The 19977-nt window shown below is 48.5% G+C and overlaps 2 pseudogenes; one reads left to right on the top strand and one right to left on the bottom strand.

Annotated features, from left to right (window-relative positions):
- Nucleotides 1-2021: 2021 nt before the first annotated feature.
- Nucleotides 2022-11426, top strand: LOC146193418 (uncharacterized; annotated as a pseudogene).
- Nucleotides 11427-17721: 6295 nt separating this feature from the next.
- LOC146193419 (uncharacterized) overlaps nt 17722-19977 on the bottom strand; it is a 78649-nt pseudogene continuing 76393 nt past the window's right edge.

The following is a 19977-nucleotide window of genomic DNA, read 5'->3' on the forward strand; positions in this document are numbered from 1 at the left end:
AAGCACAAGTGCGATGACCTCAAGCTGACGAGCTTCCAGCTACTACACGTTGCAGGAAATGCATGTGCATTACATTTGAATCTGTCTCCAAGAGCACACAGCAATGATTACAATCGGATAATCCGCATCAAAGCACATGTCCAAACGAGAGGCGCCACAATTGGGTCCGTCCCCTCGCCAACTTTGTTTAGTCTTGTCATGCGCGAGCTCCAATTAGTTCAAAGCAATCTGAGGCCTAAAAACGCGCTGTACAGATGAAATCAGCATCGGAACCATGTTAGGTTCTGATTGCGCCATGCAATATGCCCTACTAACTGTAACCAATACTATCCACGAGCACGCAAGCAGAAAGGGCCTCAGCGGTTCTCCAGAGAAATCAAATCTCATTTTATTCCACCGCGAAAGACGAGGCCACCATCACCTGGCACGGGACGTCCGACTAACACTGCAGGCAGTACTCCCATCTCATACGGCACCAAGCTTATGAATCCTTGACCTCCACGTACAGCAAGACTACCCACAGCTAAGTGTTACCCACAGCTTCTCAAACAGGGCACAGCACAGGCCCTCTGGGGGATTACAAGGGTTTCCAACAGAAATCACAGACCATCATCACGATCATTCTACGTCACCGACGCCTGAAATGCCTATGAATGTCGAAGACGGGCTAGCTCGCCGACGAGGGCTGCTGCGTAGTCTGTATGTTGACATAGAGCCAACGGTGCGTTTGCGTGCCTTTCTTTTCGCTTCGCACCAACTCCGGATTGTCGGAACACCTGGCTAGGACATTTCCAAACCTAGCAAAGTACCACAAATCTGGCCCGAAAAGTTCAAAAATAACACGTGCACTACATGCGGTGAAGTCTCGGACATCCTTCACATGATATGGAACTGCAAATAGCAATTAGAGAAATATAAAGCTCGAGCGCTCGGCCAAGCGGAGTGGGAGGCAGAGCTGGCTCACAAGGGTCTCTCTGAGCAGCGCAGCCTGCTCACCAGGGCCCGGAAGACAGCCCAGGCCAATGGTATCCTGGGCTGAGGAAACCACCCGCGCTATTCCGTTAAACAATTAAAGCTTACTCTCTCTCTCTCCTACTCTTTCTGGTTTGCAGTCTTCGACGTGCTGCCCGTAAGATGACCTTGGGCGAAGGTGGCGCCAGCATATCGATATATAGCAACATAACTGAGAGGAGGGGACACTCAGGCTCGAGCTCTTCGTCGATCGAGCTCAGCGTTCCTTGACTTTGCCAAACGGCGGTGCGCCTACAAAAAATGGGACTGGGAGACAAAAAATATACTGTTGACTAGCAGAAAAAAAAATTACGGCCAATTTGCATGCGAAGTAGGTGCGTAACACTGCTTAGGCGTGAAGGTAAGCACAAGCTGCTTAACAACGCGGCGAGCGGCGCGGAGCCGAGGTCCAGGGAGCACCGCGCGTGCACGTCTGCACATGCGAGGGGAGAGATGTCGAAGTTAAGGAAGCGCCAGCAATACGCCCCTGTTCACTCCGGGGTAACACGTGCTTGTGCAACGCTGCCCTGGCTGCCCATCGACGGCCATCACGTCCGAAACTGACACGGCCCTCTCTCACCGCCCCGCCGGGGTGGTGCAGTGGTAAGACGCCCGACTACTGTGCCGGAGTTCCCGGGTTCGAACCCGACCGCGGCGGCTGCGTTTCGATGGAGGCGAAACGAAGTGGCGTCCGTGTGCTGTGCGATGTCAGCGCACGTTAAAGATCCCCAGGTGGTCGAAATTACTCCGTAGCCCTCCACTACGGCTCCTCTTTCTCTCTTTCCACTTTCATTCCCACCTTCCTCCCTTCCCTTACGGCGCGGTTCGGGTGTCCAAAGAGCAAGTGTGACAGTTACTGCGCCTTTCCCTTCCTGTGAACCAATTTAACTTTAACTCTCTCACTGTCTTACTCTCTCACCGGGGGCATCTATGGGGCCGCTCCACCCCCTCAGTGTTAAGTCGCGTGGTGCGGGCGTCGCCACTTCCCCTTCAAGTTCAAACAGAGACGGATGGACAGAGAGAGGGAGCAAGCGGCTTGTGTTGCAGTTGTGCGGCCACTCCGCCTCCTCAATGCTGAGTCGCGCAACGCGTGCGTCGTCACCTTCTCTTTCACGAAGTTCACAGACATGGGCGAAATCCGTGATTGCGGTTAGTAGTGCTACGCACTAAAATATTAGACGCGTTCAACTCGGCTGCACCGAATGTGGAGCGAAAGCTTTGGCTGCAGGCGGACGAGCGTTGCATCGAACACAGCCACCATTCCTTTCAACGCATCAAAGGTCACCGTCGTTCTAGGCAGAATTCACTTTCACGCGCTGCGCATGCAATGCCAGCAGACGCTTTTCTGCTCCACTCGGTCAGCACTCCGCGGCGGGGCACAGATGCGCAGTGCGGAATAGGGTGCCTGGATAAGCGCCCCCTTGCCCCCGATGGGGTTGGGACAAGTAGGTCACCGCCACTTGCGGCGGGGGCTAGCCTGTCACTGAATTTTTTATCTGTTGTAGGCCGTCATTGCACCCGCCACCGCTTCAGTGGTGGTGGACGACGGCTGTTCTTACGGCGCGCGTCTTTCTCTCCTTCTTTTTTTCTTTCTGCTCTATTTTCTCTTCTGTCCGCACGAGGCAGCGGAGGTGGCTCAGCTACAGAGCTAGTAGCAGGCCCGTGCATTTTCTTTTCTTCTTCCTGCAGCCACAACAACCCCCATCCGCCGCTTGCATCATTACCCTTCTCCTCTCTGCACCGGTGAGCGCATCTGCTGGGATGGCGCCAATGGCGCTACCCTCCTACTCCTCGTCGCGGCGGAGTCGGCGGCACACCACACAGATATAAACCCCGCTTTAGCTAAAGCGTATGAATGTGCCTGCGTGGTATAAGGGTAACGTGAATTCAAATGTCAGGGTAGGCTGATTCTAATATCACCCTCCCACATGAAAGGGCCCGAGGGAAAAGCTCAAGGTTAGCGTCGTGTAGCTTTCGCTACAAAAAAAAAAGTTATCTGGTTGCTGTGCCGACATGCGTCTGTATTCGAGTCATGTGACAACCATGTCGTCATTGCGCCTGTATATATTTGGCTGGAATAAACAGACGGGCTTCTTCTGCTCTGGGCTTGCACACGGGTCTTGCTGCTTGTTGATGCGTCTCCGCTCCGTTGGAACGCTAAAGCTTATATCGGCCGGACGCCGCTACGACATGGTGTCAGAAGTGTAAAAGCTGTGACCTGGGATAGAAGCGGAACATCGAACTTTGGACGGAGCCAAAATCTTCGCTGTAACGGGCCTTCAACAACCGCCATCGCTGGACTTCGACAATATATCAGAGTAACCGGTATGGATTCAGAATTTCGATGACTATCGCTTTGCGTCGGGCCTCAACGAGCGCTCAGAAGCACAGGTACGAACGCGTCTTTACACTATGGGACGGCAAGCTCGGGACATTATTGCCACCTTCGGTCTTTCGGTCAAGGACTCGAAGAAGGTCCACGTCGTCAAGCAGTTAGACGCGTATTTCGTAAAGGAGATCAAAGTCGTGTACTAGAGCGCTTGCTTTCACAAGCGGTATCAAATGCCCGGTGAGTCAGTATAACAGGGCCCGTATCGAAGTATCGCTATCTCACAGAACCTCGAGCCATCTGATTGGTTTAAATGCCGGAAAAGGGTGTTGCTGCATTTTCGGTTCCCTAGTGGCATCACCTGGTTTCGGCGTTTCGACCAATCACAATCACCAGGTCATGCGAGATAGCGACACTTCGACAACGACGCAAACTCGGAATACGGGCCCAGTTATTGACTGCGTTGCATGTCTTAGCGAACCGAAGCAACGCCTTATCAGAGACAGGGCCCGTATTCCGAGTTTGCGTCGTTATCGAATTGTCACTATCTCAGGTGACCTCGAGTCACCTGATTGGTCTAAACGCCGGAACATGGTGTTGACACCTGTGCTGGTTCCGTAGTGAAAACATTCGATTCCGGCGTTTCCACCAATCAGATGACTCGAAGTCACGTGAGATAGCGACAATTAAATAACGACGCAAACTCGGAATACGGGCCCAGGTTCGTCGTCGGACTAAGAGACGAAAAGCTCTCAGAGTCGCTATAATGATGTACTCCAAGCTGTCTCTAGCGTCCCCCTTTCAAAAGCACGCCTTTATGAAACTGTTCAGCAGCAGCAGGAAATTCTTCGCAACTCCACGGCAGACCAGGCCTCGAAGGTACCTCTTCCGTGCGAAAACGTGACAGTTGGCTCCGCAGCAATAGTCGACGCCTTGGGACGTCACAAAAAGCCTCAACGTGGGCACGCCAACTCTTCAGTGCGTCATGACAGACGCTGCATCTACTGCAGTGGTTCCCTGCATCCCCGAACAGTTTGCTTAGCGAGGACAGTTAAGTGCAGTTACTGCGTCGTAAAGGGACACTTTGCTAAAGCGTGCATCAAAAAGACTTCGAGAGGCAACGAACGCAAGGTACAAGTTTCTTCCTTGCAAGCGGACACGGGACAAGTTTTGCATGGGAGAGAGCTGGTGTTGATTTGTGTCTTATCAACAATCGCCACTATTTGGTGCTGGTCGATTATCTGTATCTGTAATTTTAAGGTCCTTAGAGTCCCCTTTCTTGTGAATGAGGATAATGTTTGCATTCTTCCATGGTTCTGGTACCGTCGATGACACCAGGCACTGCGTATACAGGGTGGCCAGTTTTTCTAGCACGATATTCCCCCCGCCCTTCAGCAAATCTGTAGTTATCTGATCCTCTCCAGCTGATTTCCCCCTTTTCATAGTTTCTTGTGCTTTCTTGACCTCGTCCTTCGTCACTGGTGGAACGACTGTTTTTCTCTAGCGCCAATCTCATTACGGTCCTGACTACTTTGGCTACTGTAGAGATCTGTATAGAACTCCTCGGCTACTTTGACTATCTTGTCCATATTAGTGATGACGTTGCCCGCCTTGTCTCTTATCGCATACATCTGGTTTTTGCCTATGCCCAATTTCTTTTTTACCGCTTTAAGGCTTCCCCCGTTCTTTACAGCATGCTCAATTTTCTCCATGTTATACTTCCTTATATCGGCCACCTTGCGCTTATTGATTAGCTTTGATATCTCGGCCAATTCGATCTGTTCTGTTGGATTGGAAGCTTTCATACTCTGGCGTTTCTTAATCAAATCTTTCGTCCCCTTAGACAGCTTACCGGTATCCTCTCTATCCTACCGCCTACTTCTACCGCGCACTCAGTAATGATATCTCTGAAATTATTGTTCCTTGCCTCTAGGGTAATGTCGCCATCCTCTGTTAGAGCTGAATACCTATTCTGTAGCGAGATCCTGAACTCTTCTGCCCTCCCCCTCACCGCTAATTCATTGATGGACTTCTTTCTTACTAATCTGTTGCGTTCCTTCTTCAGATTCAGCTTACTGTCTGTTACGTATAAGGTATTTACTAAGGTAATCGCTAATAGAATCAGGACAACCTTAGACTGCAATCAAGCTAAGGATCAAGCAGGGTTTCGGAAACGATACTCTACTATCGATCATATCCATACCATCAATCAGGTGATTGAAAAATGCTCGGAATATAACCAGCCCTTATACATAGCATTCATTGATTACGAAAAAGCATTTGACTCAGTTGAAACCTCGGCGGTGATGTAGGCATTGCGAAATCAGGGGGTAGACGAGCCGTACGTGAAAGTGCTGGAAGATATATATATATAGTGGCTGCACAGCAATCATAGTTCTGCGTAAAGAAAGTAACAAAATTCCCATAAACAAAGGTGTTCGGAAAGGAGACACAATCTCCCCAGTACTATTCACAGCTTGTTTAGAGGAAGTATTCAGAGACTTGGAATGGGAGCAGTTAGGGATAAGGGTAGATGGAGAATACCTCAGTAATCTGCGATTTGCTGATGACATTGCCTTGCTAAGCAACTCGGGGGATGAACTGCAAATAATGATTGATGACCTAGACAGAAAAAGTAGAAAGGTAGGCTTGAAAATCAATATGCAGAAGACTAAGGTAATGTTCAACAGCCTCGGGAAGGAACAGCAGTTTACATTAGGTAGCGAAATACTGGAAGTAGTAGGCGAATATGTCTACTTAGGACAGGTAGTAACCGCAGATCTGGACCATGAAAAGGAAATAACAAGAAGAATAACATTGGGATGGAGCGCATCTGGCAAGCACTCGCAGATTATGACTAGCAGCTTACCGGTATCGCTCAAGGGGAAAGTATACAACAGTTACATCTTGCCTGTACTCACCTATGGGGCTGAAACGTGGAGGCTAACTAAGAGAGTTCTACTTAAGTTGAGGACAACCCAGAGGGGTATGGAACGAAAAATGGTAGGGGTAACATTAAGAGATAGAAAGCGTGCAGAGTGGGTCAGAGAAATAACTCAAGTTACCGACATTCTAGTGGAAATTAAGAAGAATAAATGGACATGGGCAGGACATGTAGTGCGAAGAGAGGATAACCGATGGTCGCTGAGGGTAAAAAACTGGATTCCAAGGGAAGGAAAGCGTAGCAGGGGGCGGCAGAAAGTTAGGTGGGCGGATGAGATTAAGAAGTTCGCAGGGGTCAAGTGGATGCAGCTAGCACAGAACCGGGTTAAGTGGAGAAATATGGGAGAGGCCTTCGCCCTGCAGTGGGTATAATCAGGCTGATGATGATGATTATTATTATCTGTATCGCTGCCCGGAAATTGCGCTTCTTCCATCAACTACAGTTGGAACCGTTATAGAAAGAAGAGCATTTCTGATCGTCATGGAATTCCGGAGACGGTATAGTGACAGATAATGGACCACAATTTTCATGCTACGAGTTCGAACGTTTTGCTGTGTATGGTTTCAGTCACGTGACTGTAAACTCAAGGCACCCTCAAGAATGGGGAAGTGGCAAGGATGGTGCAAACATCAAGCGACTTGTACTTAAATCAAAGCACCCCTACCTTGCACTTCTCGCATACAGGCCTACACCAGGAGTGCTGGGCTACAGTTCTGCAGAAATCCTGATGGGTTGACGCGGACACGCGTTCCGATGGCACCTCAGCTGCGGGGCCCAGCACAGAGAAGAATGATGTTATAGCAGAAGGCTCGACTTTTTTACGAGGAATTGCACACCGCCAAACCATGCGACGCAGGCTCTTTCACCATCCAGAGTCCGCAAGACAAACCAAATGTGGATGGAACATGGCTTACAGAAGAACAACTGTTTGCAGCTCTCAAGTTCATGTAACCGAACAGAAGTCCAGGGACAGACGGCCTACCACCTGCCTTCTACAAACGTTTCTGGTCGCTTCTGAAGGTGCCATTCTCCAACCTACTTAACCCTGTTGGAGGAAGGAAAACTTAGCACTAGCATGAACGAGGGCCTGCTGACACTCCTCTGTAAAGACCAAAACAGAGCTATGGATCTCAAGGCATGGAGACCCATATCTCTTTTAAATACAGACTACAAAATTTTGACGAAATGCCTTGTAGAGCGCTTGACACCAGAGCTGTCTAAGATCGTCGGACCACATCAGGCGTGCTGCGTGCCTTGCCGATCAGTCGAACTTCATGGTCTCGCATTAAGCAACAGAATCACCTGGCTAAAGTCCCGTAGACTAGGAGGCATCGTGCTCTCCCTTGATCAAGAGAAAGCATTCGACAGGCTCAACTATTAATACCTGTTCAGTCAATTGCAGCACGCAGGAATCGATGTGATTTGTGCGCACAGTGCAAACATTCTATGCAGAACCGCGCTCTGAAGTGAGAAACCAGGGGAGGATTTCCACTCCCTTCATGGTCACGAGGGGTGTCAGAAAAGGGTGCCCGCTCTCCCCCCTGCTATACACAATAGCGATTGAGCCGTTGCTGCAGCGCTTTGCTACAGACCCCTTCATAAGCAAAATTCCTTTACCAGTTGGTCCACCGAGCCCACCAATTTTTTCCTATGCCGACGACGTTATCATCATAGTTCCGGATGCGCGCTCGGCCGAACGGATTCTGCCAATTACAGGCGGCTATGCAATGCAAGTGGTGCACGCCTGAATAAACGGAAGAGCTCTGTCATGCACCTCGACTACAGCATCCCCATGGTTGCAGACATCCTAGCATTCCATGAAACCAGGATGCTGGGCTTCTACTTTGAACCGTGTGGCGCCTCCACGCGCAACTGGGAAAAAAACGAAAGAGAAGGTGATCAGGAGGATACAAGATTTGAGAGCATTAAAATAGCCCCTCACCGCGCTAGCAACGATCATTCGTACCCTCCTCATCACCTTAAGCTTCACGGCAAGCATCATGGACATACCTACTGACACCAAGAAGACTCTGGACAAGCACATATTCCGCTTCCTATGGCAGGATACTCTAGATAAAGTCCGAAGATGCGTCATAAAACAGCCAAGGTACAGAGGGGGCCTCAGCATTCATAGCCTCTCCGCTCCGACTAGGGTACTGCATGTTAGGTTGACAGCGCCTGCAGTGGAATGTGATAGGCATTTGACAAAGATGCTCACCAACTTCTTCCTTTCAACCAGGCTCACAGCCTTCACACAAAGGCCCCCATCACACAGCTGCCCTCGCGCAGGGACGCTGCTAGATTTCTACCGCATGGCGGCAGAAGACTTGATGCTTCTAAGAGAAAAGTCTGCCGAAGACCCTCTCGGTATTGAATTTAAAAGTGCACTTGACTTACTGACACCAGCACTTCCGAAACACCTATAACTAATGCCCGCCCAGCGTGCCCAATGTGGAGTTTCATCACTGCTCATTTCCTCGTTGCGCGTTCCGCGTCGTTTATGTGGCGATTCGTGCGAGGCATATTTCCGACCCGCCGACGAGCATTAGTGTCAAGACTGTCGAAACAAGTCGACACCTGCCCATTCTGTGGAGTACGTGAGACTGCAGAGCACATTTTTTATGATTGCATCCGGCCAACCGCACTCCTCGATCGGCTGAGAGATTTGTTTAGGCTTCCAGGCATCCCGTACTGCACGGCGAGGTATCTCAATCCGCTGCCCAGTGAAGCACGGAAACAATTCGTCTTGGCACTCGCAGAAATTAACTACCAAATCTGGATAGCGAGATGCCGCGCTGCCTTCAGCTCCAAGACGCCGTGTCTCCTGGAAGTGAAGAATAAGATCAGAAAGGAGCTTTGGTTCCACTTTCAGCGAGAACTACGGCACCTTGGCACAAATAAATTTTACGAAGAATGGGGACGCCCAATAATAATATTCAAAGAAGAAAATCGAAAAATAGAAGTCTGCTATTAGGAGTCTTGCTCGCGTCAGGCTTCAATCTGCTGAGGCGTTGCGGAGGCGGTGCATTGGCACTGCAAACCCGCCTCGGCGGAATGAATCCAGATCGCATGAGCCCCTTGGCTGGGATAACGCCCGCTCCTCGAAACAAAAACCTCCCCACCCATGTGGTGGGGGAGGGGGGGGGGGGCTTGCCCGGGGTTGCCGTAGGATGATGATGGTTGTTGGTTGAGGTCTGTACCTTCACAGGAGGGCTGCACCCAGTGCACCCTCCCTTCCATCTGACAAGCAAGGATCATTCGAATCGAAAATCGCAAGCGCGTCATCGTGCTAGGGTTCTCGTTCGGTTGGAGGCCGGTGATCCTGTCTGGGTTCAAGACTTGAAAACCAAGGCAATTGTAGTTAGTGCTGCAGCTACTCCGCGGTCCTTCGTAGTACGCACAGAACAAGGTGCTCTGCTGCGCCGTAATCGACGAATGTTAAACCGCTTGCAAATTTTTCGGAAAGCAGAAGGAAGTTACGAGTTCTCCAATGAACATGTTCAGGAGGAGCCAGGTGAGTCAGTCAGGCACGCGCCTGCTAGTGTAACTAGCTGTCCGGCCGAGGCAAACGCCAAACACCAGGTGCTTTCGGCTCCAGTCACGGTGACCAAGTCGCGAAGAGAAATTCGCCCTCCTGTTCGCTGGGGATATGATGAGTGATCCTTTGTGTGTGTGTGTGTGTGCGGGCTGGGTCTGAGCCATGCGGATTGTTTTCTTTTTCAACAGAACAAAGCTGTCTGTTACCTGGTTGTAAAGTTTGTAAATTTTCCCGTGAAGAAGTTAGTGCCTCAAATGTGTGATAACGGGATTTCTGATCTTGTCCGAAAAGGGGGATGTGCTGACATGCGTCTGTATTCGAATCACGTGACAACCATGACGTCATTGTGCCTGCATATATACTTGGCTGGAATAAACAGACGGGCGTCTTTCGCTCTGGTCTTGCACACGGGCCTCGCTGCTCGTCAGTGCGTCTCCGCTCCTTTGGAACGCTAAAGCTGATAGCGGCCGAACGCCGCTACGACAGTTGCTAAAATGAAGAAATAATAAGAGTTATTTTAGCAGTAACGGCTTATACACCCCGAGCATTGTGGAGGTTGCGCTTCCTAGCGGCGGCGTCACAAAACTCAGGCGGGTCTTCCCGGCGGCCTTTCTCCTTGGGTTTCTATGCTGCAGTCGAAGGTTTTGGCTCACGACAATCGCGATTGTTCCGTTCAGCTAGGGCCTGAGCCATGTCTAAAAACTACAGTTGTGTAGTGTGGTGCTCTAAACTCTATAAAAGCTTCCCGGAAACGCATTTCTTCAAGTTTCTTGGCCGGCGTTACAAATAGGAGCGAAGGCAACAGTGGATTGTTCTGTGCGGAGAAAGAAGTGCTACTCACATCTCGTTGCTTTTGTTATTATTTACTACATCGCTGTTATGGTGCTGCTGTGAAATGCTAATTCTCCCGTTACGTGTACCCCGTCAAGCAGCATCAGTTCGTTATTGACTGCTTTATTTGTTAGTTGTTTGCGAAAGACAGTTGCATGCTTTTTGCCAAAACAGAGGCCGCATCATGTGCACAGTAATGTTTCTCAAAGTGAATGCAGCACGGATCGGATCATGTTTTACGCGTGGCTTTGGATCGTTTCTGAAATACTTATACACGTGCCTGCTTGTTTAACTGTGCGGGAGCTAGGAAGCTTTGCTACTGTACGCCCGCTACTCGTTTGAGGTTTGCTGCATTTCTTTATTTGCGCAAATTTTCTAGTCTCTAGCTGATATGAAGTCAGCACATTCGTGCATGTTTAACAGCATTCTAATTGTTTGATTCTGACGAGAAAATTAGGTCATGGTTGTGACATTTACTTAATGTCCCCTTGCTTTAGCGTCGCATTTGCAACTGGAAATATATACTCGCCTGGATTTATTCAGCAGAATCTGCGCTAGCATTTTGTGAATGCCGAAAAATCAAATGTCTCGAGGAGCCTATCGTATTTCCGATTGTTTACAGACGCTCGAAGGAAAGGACATCTGAGAGGTATCGAAGGTAATTCCGTTAACGTTTAGTGGCGACATGAATCGCACGTTTCACGTATGGCATTGCTTGATTTGTGAACTCATTGTGCACATCTGTGTTTGCACAGACGACGCGCGAGCCGTAAAGCATTGCTAGTGTGTGCATGCTAATCATTCTATATTTTGCACAACTGGCTTTAAGTTTTCAGTTATAAAATATGATTCGGTTCATGCACTTGCCGAATGGGTATGAGGCAGCTGTCTTATTTGTGGAAACAATGTTGTTTCTAAGAGGCATAAAGTTGGAACGTTGCCGCACATGTAATAACGCCTTTGCGACGGTTGGATGTTAACTCTACGCCGCGACGGTGACGTTTACTTGTGCTCACCTTAATTCACCTTCCCCTTTTGTATCTAAATGGGAAGAATTTGGCTGGACAGTTATTTGGCAGTTGTGATATTTCATTCGCCGGAACTCATTTCGTAACTAATAGCTCTTGCAGCTTGCTGGACGCACGCTTGCTTTGCTTTCAAATTGAGTAAACATGGGAGTTCGTGGAAAACAACAAGAACAGCAACTTGCCGCCAGCATTTCGTTAATGACTAGCAAAATGACTCGAAGAACCCAGCATACCTACCCACATTATTTTAGCAACTTACAGATGGTCTCCCCTTCATGAATCACTGCCTTGTCGTGGCGGAGGGTCTTGCGAAACTCGATGAAATCGTGAGCTCTGCTGTGTAGGGCCACCCAAGGTAGGTCACGGCAGAGAGTTCTGACAAAATGTAATTCACTGGAGAAGGTAATGGCAACCCACTCCAGTATTTCCTGCCAAGAAAACCCTGTGACCAGTCACAATAGCATTAATGATATGGCGCCGGAAGATGAGCCCCCCAGGTTGGAAGGCGTCCCACATGTTACTGGGTATGAACAAAGGGCGATTTCTAGTAGCTCCAGGACGAATGACGTGACTCGGCTAATGTCAAAAGAACGCTCAATTGTAGATGTGTCGGGAAGCGACCGGAAAGTCCGATGTTGCAAGGAGATATATCACATAGCAACATGGAATGTAAGATCTAAGACGCAAGGTAAACTGGATGTCGTCAAGCGAGAAATGAATAGATTGAACATTGATATCTTGGGTATCAGCGAGCTCAAGTGGACCGGAATGGGAGAATTTAACTCCGGCGACCATTATGTCTTTTATTGTGGGCACGAATCCAAGAGAAGGAATGGGGTCGCTCTCATAGTAAACAGAAGAATGGGCAAAGCAGTGCTAGGGTACAACCCCAAAAACGACCGAATGATTTCACTTCGGATCCAAGGTCACCCTTTCAACATAACAGTTATCCAAGTCTATGCACCGACCACTGCTGGTGAAGAAGCTGACGTTTAGAGATTTTATGCGGACCTACAATGCCTTTTAGACCGCACCCCATCATCAGACGTCGTTTTTCTCATAGGAGACTGGAATGCTAAGGTCGGGAGTGAAGAAATATCCGGAATTACAGGCAAGTTCGGTCTTGGTGAGCCAAATGAAGCTGGGCAGAGGCTAGTAGAGTTATGCCAAGAAAACAACCTGACCATAGCGAATACTCATTTTCAACAGCACAAGAGGCGCCTGTACACATGGACTTCACCGGACGGTTTGTACAGGAATCAGATTGATTATATTTTTTGTCGGCAGAGATATAGAAGCGCTATACAAGCAGTACAAACAAGGCCTGGGACCGATTGTGACCCCGATCATCAGCTTCTTGTTGCCAAATTTAAGCTTCGATTGAGGAAAACGCAGAAAACTTGAAGGCCTTTCAGGTATGATCTGGATCAAATTCGATCAGAATATGCTGAGGGAGTGAGGAATCGATTTTCAAGAATTATATCTAGAAGACAGAGAGCCTGAAGACATGTGGAGTGATGCTCGTGGTATAATACAAAAAGTTGGTACGAAGGTAGCTCCAAAGCAAAAGAAATGCAAGAAAGTAAACTGGTTATATGAAGAGGCTTTGCAAATAGCTGAGAAAGGAGGACGGCCAAAGGTATGGGGGATAGAGAAAGATACATGGTTCTCAATGCGGATTTTAGAAAATAGCAAGAAGAGATAGGAATGCCTTCCTGAACATACAGTGCCAAGCAGTTGACAACAGCCAATCGAGGAACACAAGAGCTCTTATAAGACAATCAACGATATCAAAGGAAGCTTCTGTGCTAAGCTGGGCGTGATAAAGGACCAACGAGGCAGGGACCTCCCTGAAGCCTCAGAGATAAAGAAGAGGTGGCAGGAATACACAGAAGAACTGTACACGAAGGACTCGGATGTGCAAACCCAACATAAGACGGTTGTGATTACTGATCTCGAGGCGGGCATGCTGAAGAGTGATGTTGAATGGGCCTTAGCCAGCCCTGCGATGAACAAAGCTAGCGGAATTGATGGCATTCCAGCTGAGTTGCTTCAAAACCTCAACCATGACGATGCTGTTAACATTCTGTATACATTATGACAGAAAATTTGGACAACCCTGCAGTGGCCATAGGATTGAAGGAGGACAGTTTACATCCCCATTCCAAAGAAAGGCAGTGCCAAAGATTGTTCCATCTACCGCACGATCGCGCTTATTTCGCATGCTAGCAAGGTGATGTTGAAAATCCTCCAAGGTAGGCTGCAGCAGTATGTGGATCGGGAGCTTCCGGACGTGCAAGCTGGGTTTCGCAAGGGCAGAGGAACTAGAGACTAGATTGCCCACCTTCGCTGGATCATGGAAAAAGCAAGAGAGTTCCAGAAACCCATCTACTTCTGCTTTATTGATTATGCGAAAACGTTTGACTGCGTAGATCACAGCAGATTGTGGCAAGCTCTCCAAGAATAAGGAGTTCCAATTCACCTCATTTGTCTCCTCAGGAACCTGTATGAAGGGTAAGAGGCCACAGTGAGAACTGGGCATGGTCTTACTGATTGGTTTCCGATTGAGAAATGAGTGAGACAAGGCTGCATATTGTCGCCCTGCCTATTTAACCTATATGCTGAGTGCATCATGAGGAAGGCCGGTCTGGACGAGTCTTCAGATGGAGTGAAGATTGCTGGGAAACGGATCAACAACCTTAGATATGCGGATGATACCACTTTAATGGCAGAAAGTGAAGTGGAACTCAAGAGACTTCTGATGCGCGTACAAGAAGAGAGTGAGAAGTTTGGGCTTAAACTGAACATTAAAAAGACAAAGATCATGGCGTCTTGCCCTATTAAGTCCTGGAGCATCAAGGGACAAGAAGTGGAAGCTGTGACAGAAGGAGACTGCAGCCATGAAATTAGGAGACGCCTGCTTCTGGGAAAGAGAGCCATGGCTATCCTTGACCGCCTAGTAAAGAGCAGAGACATTACACTGCCAACCAAGATCCGTATAACTCGTGCTATGGTCTTTCCATTTGTGGTTTATGGATGCGAGAGTTGGACTGTGAAGAAGGCTGACTGCCGAAGAATTGACGCGTTTGAATTGTGGTGCTGGTGGAGACTATTGAGAGTTCCTTGGACGGCCAAAAGATCAAATCAGTCGATATTGTCGACCATAAACCCTGACTGCTCATTGAAGGGTCAAATTATAAAGTTAAAGCTCAGCTGCTTTGGTCATTTGATGAGAGGACAGGAGTCGCAGGAGAAAGATTTGATGTTGGGAAAGGTTGAGGGTCACCGGAGAAGAGGTAGGCAGCGAACGCGATGGTTAGATGGCATCCTCGAGGCGCTGCAGATGAATTAGTTATGTGATGTTAGGAAGATAGTGAGAGACCGGAAAGCGTGGCGCGATATACTCTATAGGGTCACGAAGAGTCGGACACGACTGAACTGAACTGAACAGATGGTCTACTTGAGGAAGATATCTAAGAAGTAACAAGTTTAAATTTATGTTTGATGGCTTTCCAGGTTTTCATTTTAGCCTAGGCCATGCAATTTAGGTAATGGTATGGCACAAAAGTTTCAAGCGAAGCTTTTCAGCTGTCACAGATTAGGCGAAAATTCTGATTGCAGCCTTCTAAAGAAAAAACAACGAAAAGAAACCTTGCGTTGAAATACAAACTTTAGCATGTAAGTTGGAGAGGTGAAATAATTACTGAATGCAGTGTAGATATCATGTTTGATGCCAAATAGCTATAGCGTTGGGCGATACGATATGTATGATAACGTAAGAAGGTACCTCTGAGCAGCTGGGGTTGCCGCACTCGCTTCTTAAGCTTAAATTCAAAAGCAGTAGCACTTAACGCGACAATCGTGACGTCATGTGCGATTTTCATCCGCCGTGGTGGTTGTTCAGTTCAGTCCTCTCCACTACAGTATCCAACGGAGCTCGAGAGGAGACGTCATGCGTTGAAGCAGTCGCGCCAAATACTAGCGCTACTTAAATTATTCCTACTTTGAGTTACAAACGTTCCGCTCTCGCTATTTCAATGACGCATTACAATCGTATCGAATTTAATAAAGATGGTGTAAGTTATTTCAGATTAGTTGAACACGTTTTCCTGTACACAAGTGTGCCACCAAAGCGTCTATTCCGCTCACCCCTCGACGGCTGCTTGATCGGGCGCGCGAAACAGCACCATTTTGCACTCCAGGAAAACAAACTGAACTTATCAGGTTTTTCTCCAAACAGCGAAAACGTGGGTATTGATTTTAATGCGCAAAAAGAGGGATGCCCATGATATGCTTTACGGCGTAGCTGCTCTTGGTGACGCTTGTCTGCGGCCAGCATTTCGCGTGGACGCACGTCGGGTCTCCCTAATTTGGACAAAATTCCGCCTGCGACTTTGGAAAGAAGTCCACTTTCGAGCAATTGAAATCATTTTCGGACGCTGGCGCGGCAGAAATAATCGCCGCACATCTGCACAAACGGCAGATCACATGTATGAACGGCTCTTTTATGTAACGCCTGCCACGCTTGCTGCAGAATTGGGAGAGCAGGGCAATGTACTCCGCCTATGCATCCCTAACCCGCCAGTAGGTGGCTTTCAGCGCCGCCTCTACAGGCGGTGCACGGGGTGTTTAAAAGGTTTAGCCGTCGGCGCCTAGTCGGCGTCGCTGCAGCCTTCAACAGAGCCTAAGAGGCGTGCGCATCGTGAAACAAACGTGACAACTGTACTAGTTGCCCTCGCGGTCTTGTAGACCCAAATGTTACTCCAACTCTCGCTTTTAGAGGTTGAGTAAAGCGAGTGGCGTTGACATCGGTGCGTCATGCTCCTCTAAATTCAATTGGAAAATCCCAGTAATGATGAGCCATTTAAGAATTTAGACATCTTGTGTTTTATTTACCAGTTGGAATAAATGTGAGTGAAAAAGATTGATTCTACAATATTCTCTCATTGTTTCTACAAATTGCATTAACGTAATGACGCGTCTTAACGCCGTCTGGATTTTGCCATATTAATAGCGTTATAGAGGAACCGTACATAAGATGTCTTAGAAAAGCTTGAGCAAGCTTGTCCCTACGTCTATGATACATTTGAGTCATGTGGATCTGTTTCAAGCAGTTCATGAGACGTGTCGTGTTCGGGTTCCGGTCAAAACGTCCCCGGAAAAAGATCTGAAAAAAAAAAAAGCCCAGCTTCTCCGGTTGAAATGTCCCTGAAAGAAAAGTCCCCATTTGCGAAGAAGGAAATGTGACCTCAAACGGGTGCCATCAACCATACTGTGATGTCAAGCTTCGCCTCGCATGATGCCTGGATTATCAGTGGTACTGATTTTACCATCACCGGGTCTTACTGACTTTACATCTTCTATTGTTTCAGCTTGAACATAGTTTGTATTTTGTTTCACCGTTCCTTTTTATTTCCACATGCTGTAAGCTGCGACCCATTTCACTCAGAGAAAACTACGGGAAAGTAAAAAATCAACGCCTCCTCTGCTTGAGCCGGTCGGCCTTAGCTCCCTCCATATGAACTCGGCTAACCGAGCGTCCAGCTCAAAACAAGTTGCACGCTCCACCTTGATGTCCCCTTCTGGAGAGGAGGAAAACGTTAATCTCGGTATTGGCGAGGGGATTGTTGGGCGGAATTCCTAATGCGGAATCCAGTTGACTACCGCAGTCGTCTGAGGTCGGTGGTGCTCATGATATCCTCTGAGCAGGTGGTTGAAAACTTGTTGAGAACAATATGACACAAAATGGCAGCAGTCCTTTGTTAACGTGATTTCAGCCTTTTTCAAAAATCCATTATATATAGTACCAAAGCGCAGCAGTTCATTCCATTAAGATAACAGGGAAACAGTGGATTAGTAAACACTAGTACAAGAAATGAAACTGGTAATTATATAGTGTCCAATGACATTTCTATTGAACCGGCATTGAGAAAAATAGCGAGAACACTTTAGGCTGAAAGCCTAATTCGAGATGAGATGAGCGCACTACACAAATATACAATGCTTGCAGACGCGCATCCGCTACACGCATTCGCCACTCTCATGCACCATCGAAGAATAAACATTTTTCAACCGGGTTCATTTTGGTTCCTTCTCGACAGCCGTACACTGTGGCGAAAGCCTTCGAATTCTGTAACATCTTGTTACAATCCACCGAAAGAGGGTTCACTGAGCCCTTTGTCGCGCACGTCATAAAGCAAACAGTTATGAAGAACACTTTATCTTCTGGTAGTTGTGGACCAAGCGGGGCATGCTCGATACCATCACTAAGAGTCGATACCTTGAATGCGGAGAAGGCGACCTCCACGGCAGGTACTTCCGGAAATATGCTTTTGGTGCCGTTGCTACCAAAGCACCTTTCCCTTCTGCCGTACGACTGTGCGCTTGACTCCGACAAGATGGAGTGGACGATACTTTTGTTGGGCGCCCATTTTAATCCCTCGTTGTCTATTGATTGTACAAGCTGCAATGCCATCAGGAAGCCAAGTCCGCCGTAGAACATTGCGGCTGTGCCGTCGCTATAGTACGCAGGTGCGCTAGCTGCGCCAATAGCGATTTCGACATTGTTCTTCACGTAGTCGTAGGCAAAGTACAAAGGAAAGTTGCTCCCAAGTAAGCTCATGGCGTCTCTGTATTCCTGTGTTAAGTTCATTTGCACGGTCATATTCCGCGAGGCGACCCAGTACTCAAAAGTGGACGATGCATTTTCGGATATATCCGAGTAGGTCTCGTCCAGATAATTACCGATCAGCAGCGACTCCGGAGGCCACATCTGCATCTGAACGAGGGCCAGTTTCTGCGCTACCCGCGCCTTGCTCTCGATGTCCATCCAGTGGGAGTCATTGACCTTGCCTACAGCCGTGGAAACGAGGTTGCCGAATCCAGTGCTGATTAAACGGCGGTCTTCCACAGTCAGGCGAGAGATAGCGCCGAGAGATAGGACGAGCACCTTGAAGGATGCTTCCACATTATGCGCACAATATGACGGGCGCATACTGTCTGCTTTTTCCTTGCTTCCAAAGCGTGCCGTCATGAGACTGATTTCAGCGAGTGGCGAGTAGAACTGCACCAACTGCCACGCCAAGAGTGCCTTCAAATTTTGGTCTCCGTAAGCGACCGTTAAACTGTTGATAGTTTGAAGCAGAACAATATCCGTAACAAGGACCTCGTCATTCGGAGTCAACTGCGGCTGCAGCTGAAGACCTTCCTCAAAGCGCGGTAGCCAGTAGGCAGTAGAAGCGTTTGGGACACGTCTGTCGACTTCGGCTAAAGAGAAGAGAGACGGTGTTCGGCTGGGAGACCTGATGACACTGTATAGTTTGGAAAGCACCGTGTATTCCAAGACGCGCATCTCATCAACCGCCGTCACATTCACATCGCGGTCAGCGTCGCTATGCGGAGAGTAGGCTGAATAGAAACTCTTGTAGTAACTCAGGTAAGATTGCTCTACGTTCTCGTAGTACCTCCATAATACTGGCACATATTTGCCGGGACCAACAACGACGCGCCGTCTACTGGATGAGCTGTGTTCGAGGACGGTGACTACAACCCAGAAGGACACACGCCACCGGTAAGCGAGTGACAGTGCCACACTGAATGCCGAATGTGTTGTGTTGGATGGTTCCGGCCATGTGAGGTGCGCCTCTTGGAGGAAGGCACGAAGCAGAGGGAGATGGGATTCGAGGACAGGGCGGCGACCGATGCACATTTCGTACATGGCTATCGGCTTTCTCCCTGCTTCAAGTTTGGCCGTGCCTCGGCGCAGTGTATCGTCAAACGCGCGGTACCACGTGGAGCGTAGGCTGTCTATGGTGGACCTGACATCGTGATCAAACTTCGCTTGCTGCCATCTGGAGCAGACGAAAGCCGAGAAGTCGTCGCAAGGATCGATTGTCTGGTCGATGATTCTGGCGAGTAGATCTGCGTGATGGAGACAGCCGTCTGTGTCGCAGAACGTTTCGCTCATTGGGTGAGAGAGCAAGATAAAAAAGATGACGAAGAAGGCTCCTACGACCAGAATGGCTCCTGTGATGACGCGGTATGCCACAACCTTTCTTGGAGCAGCAATTTCGGCTTTCGGATCTCTCTGCGAACAAAAGAAAGTCGAAGCTGAAAGGGGCGTAAAATAACTTTGTAAGAACTCTTCTGCTTGTTTATACTTCCGAAGGTTAACTTTCGGAACTTGTAAGTAAAAATAAACTCGCATTTAGGAGCACTTTGTTCTGCAAACACCTACGCACCTCATTATCTGCGTTTTCTCAGAAAAAAACCGAGCAGAGCATTTGAAGGATGACAT

This window comes from Amblyomma maculatum, chromosome 4 (genome assembly GCF_055883805.1).
Source record: "Amblyomma maculatum isolate TAMU_Amacu chromosome 4, ASM5588380v1, whole genome shotgun sequence".
NCBI classification, from domain to species: Eukaryota; Metazoa; Arthropoda; class Arachnida; order Ixodida; family Ixodidae; genus Amblyomma; species Amblyomma maculatum.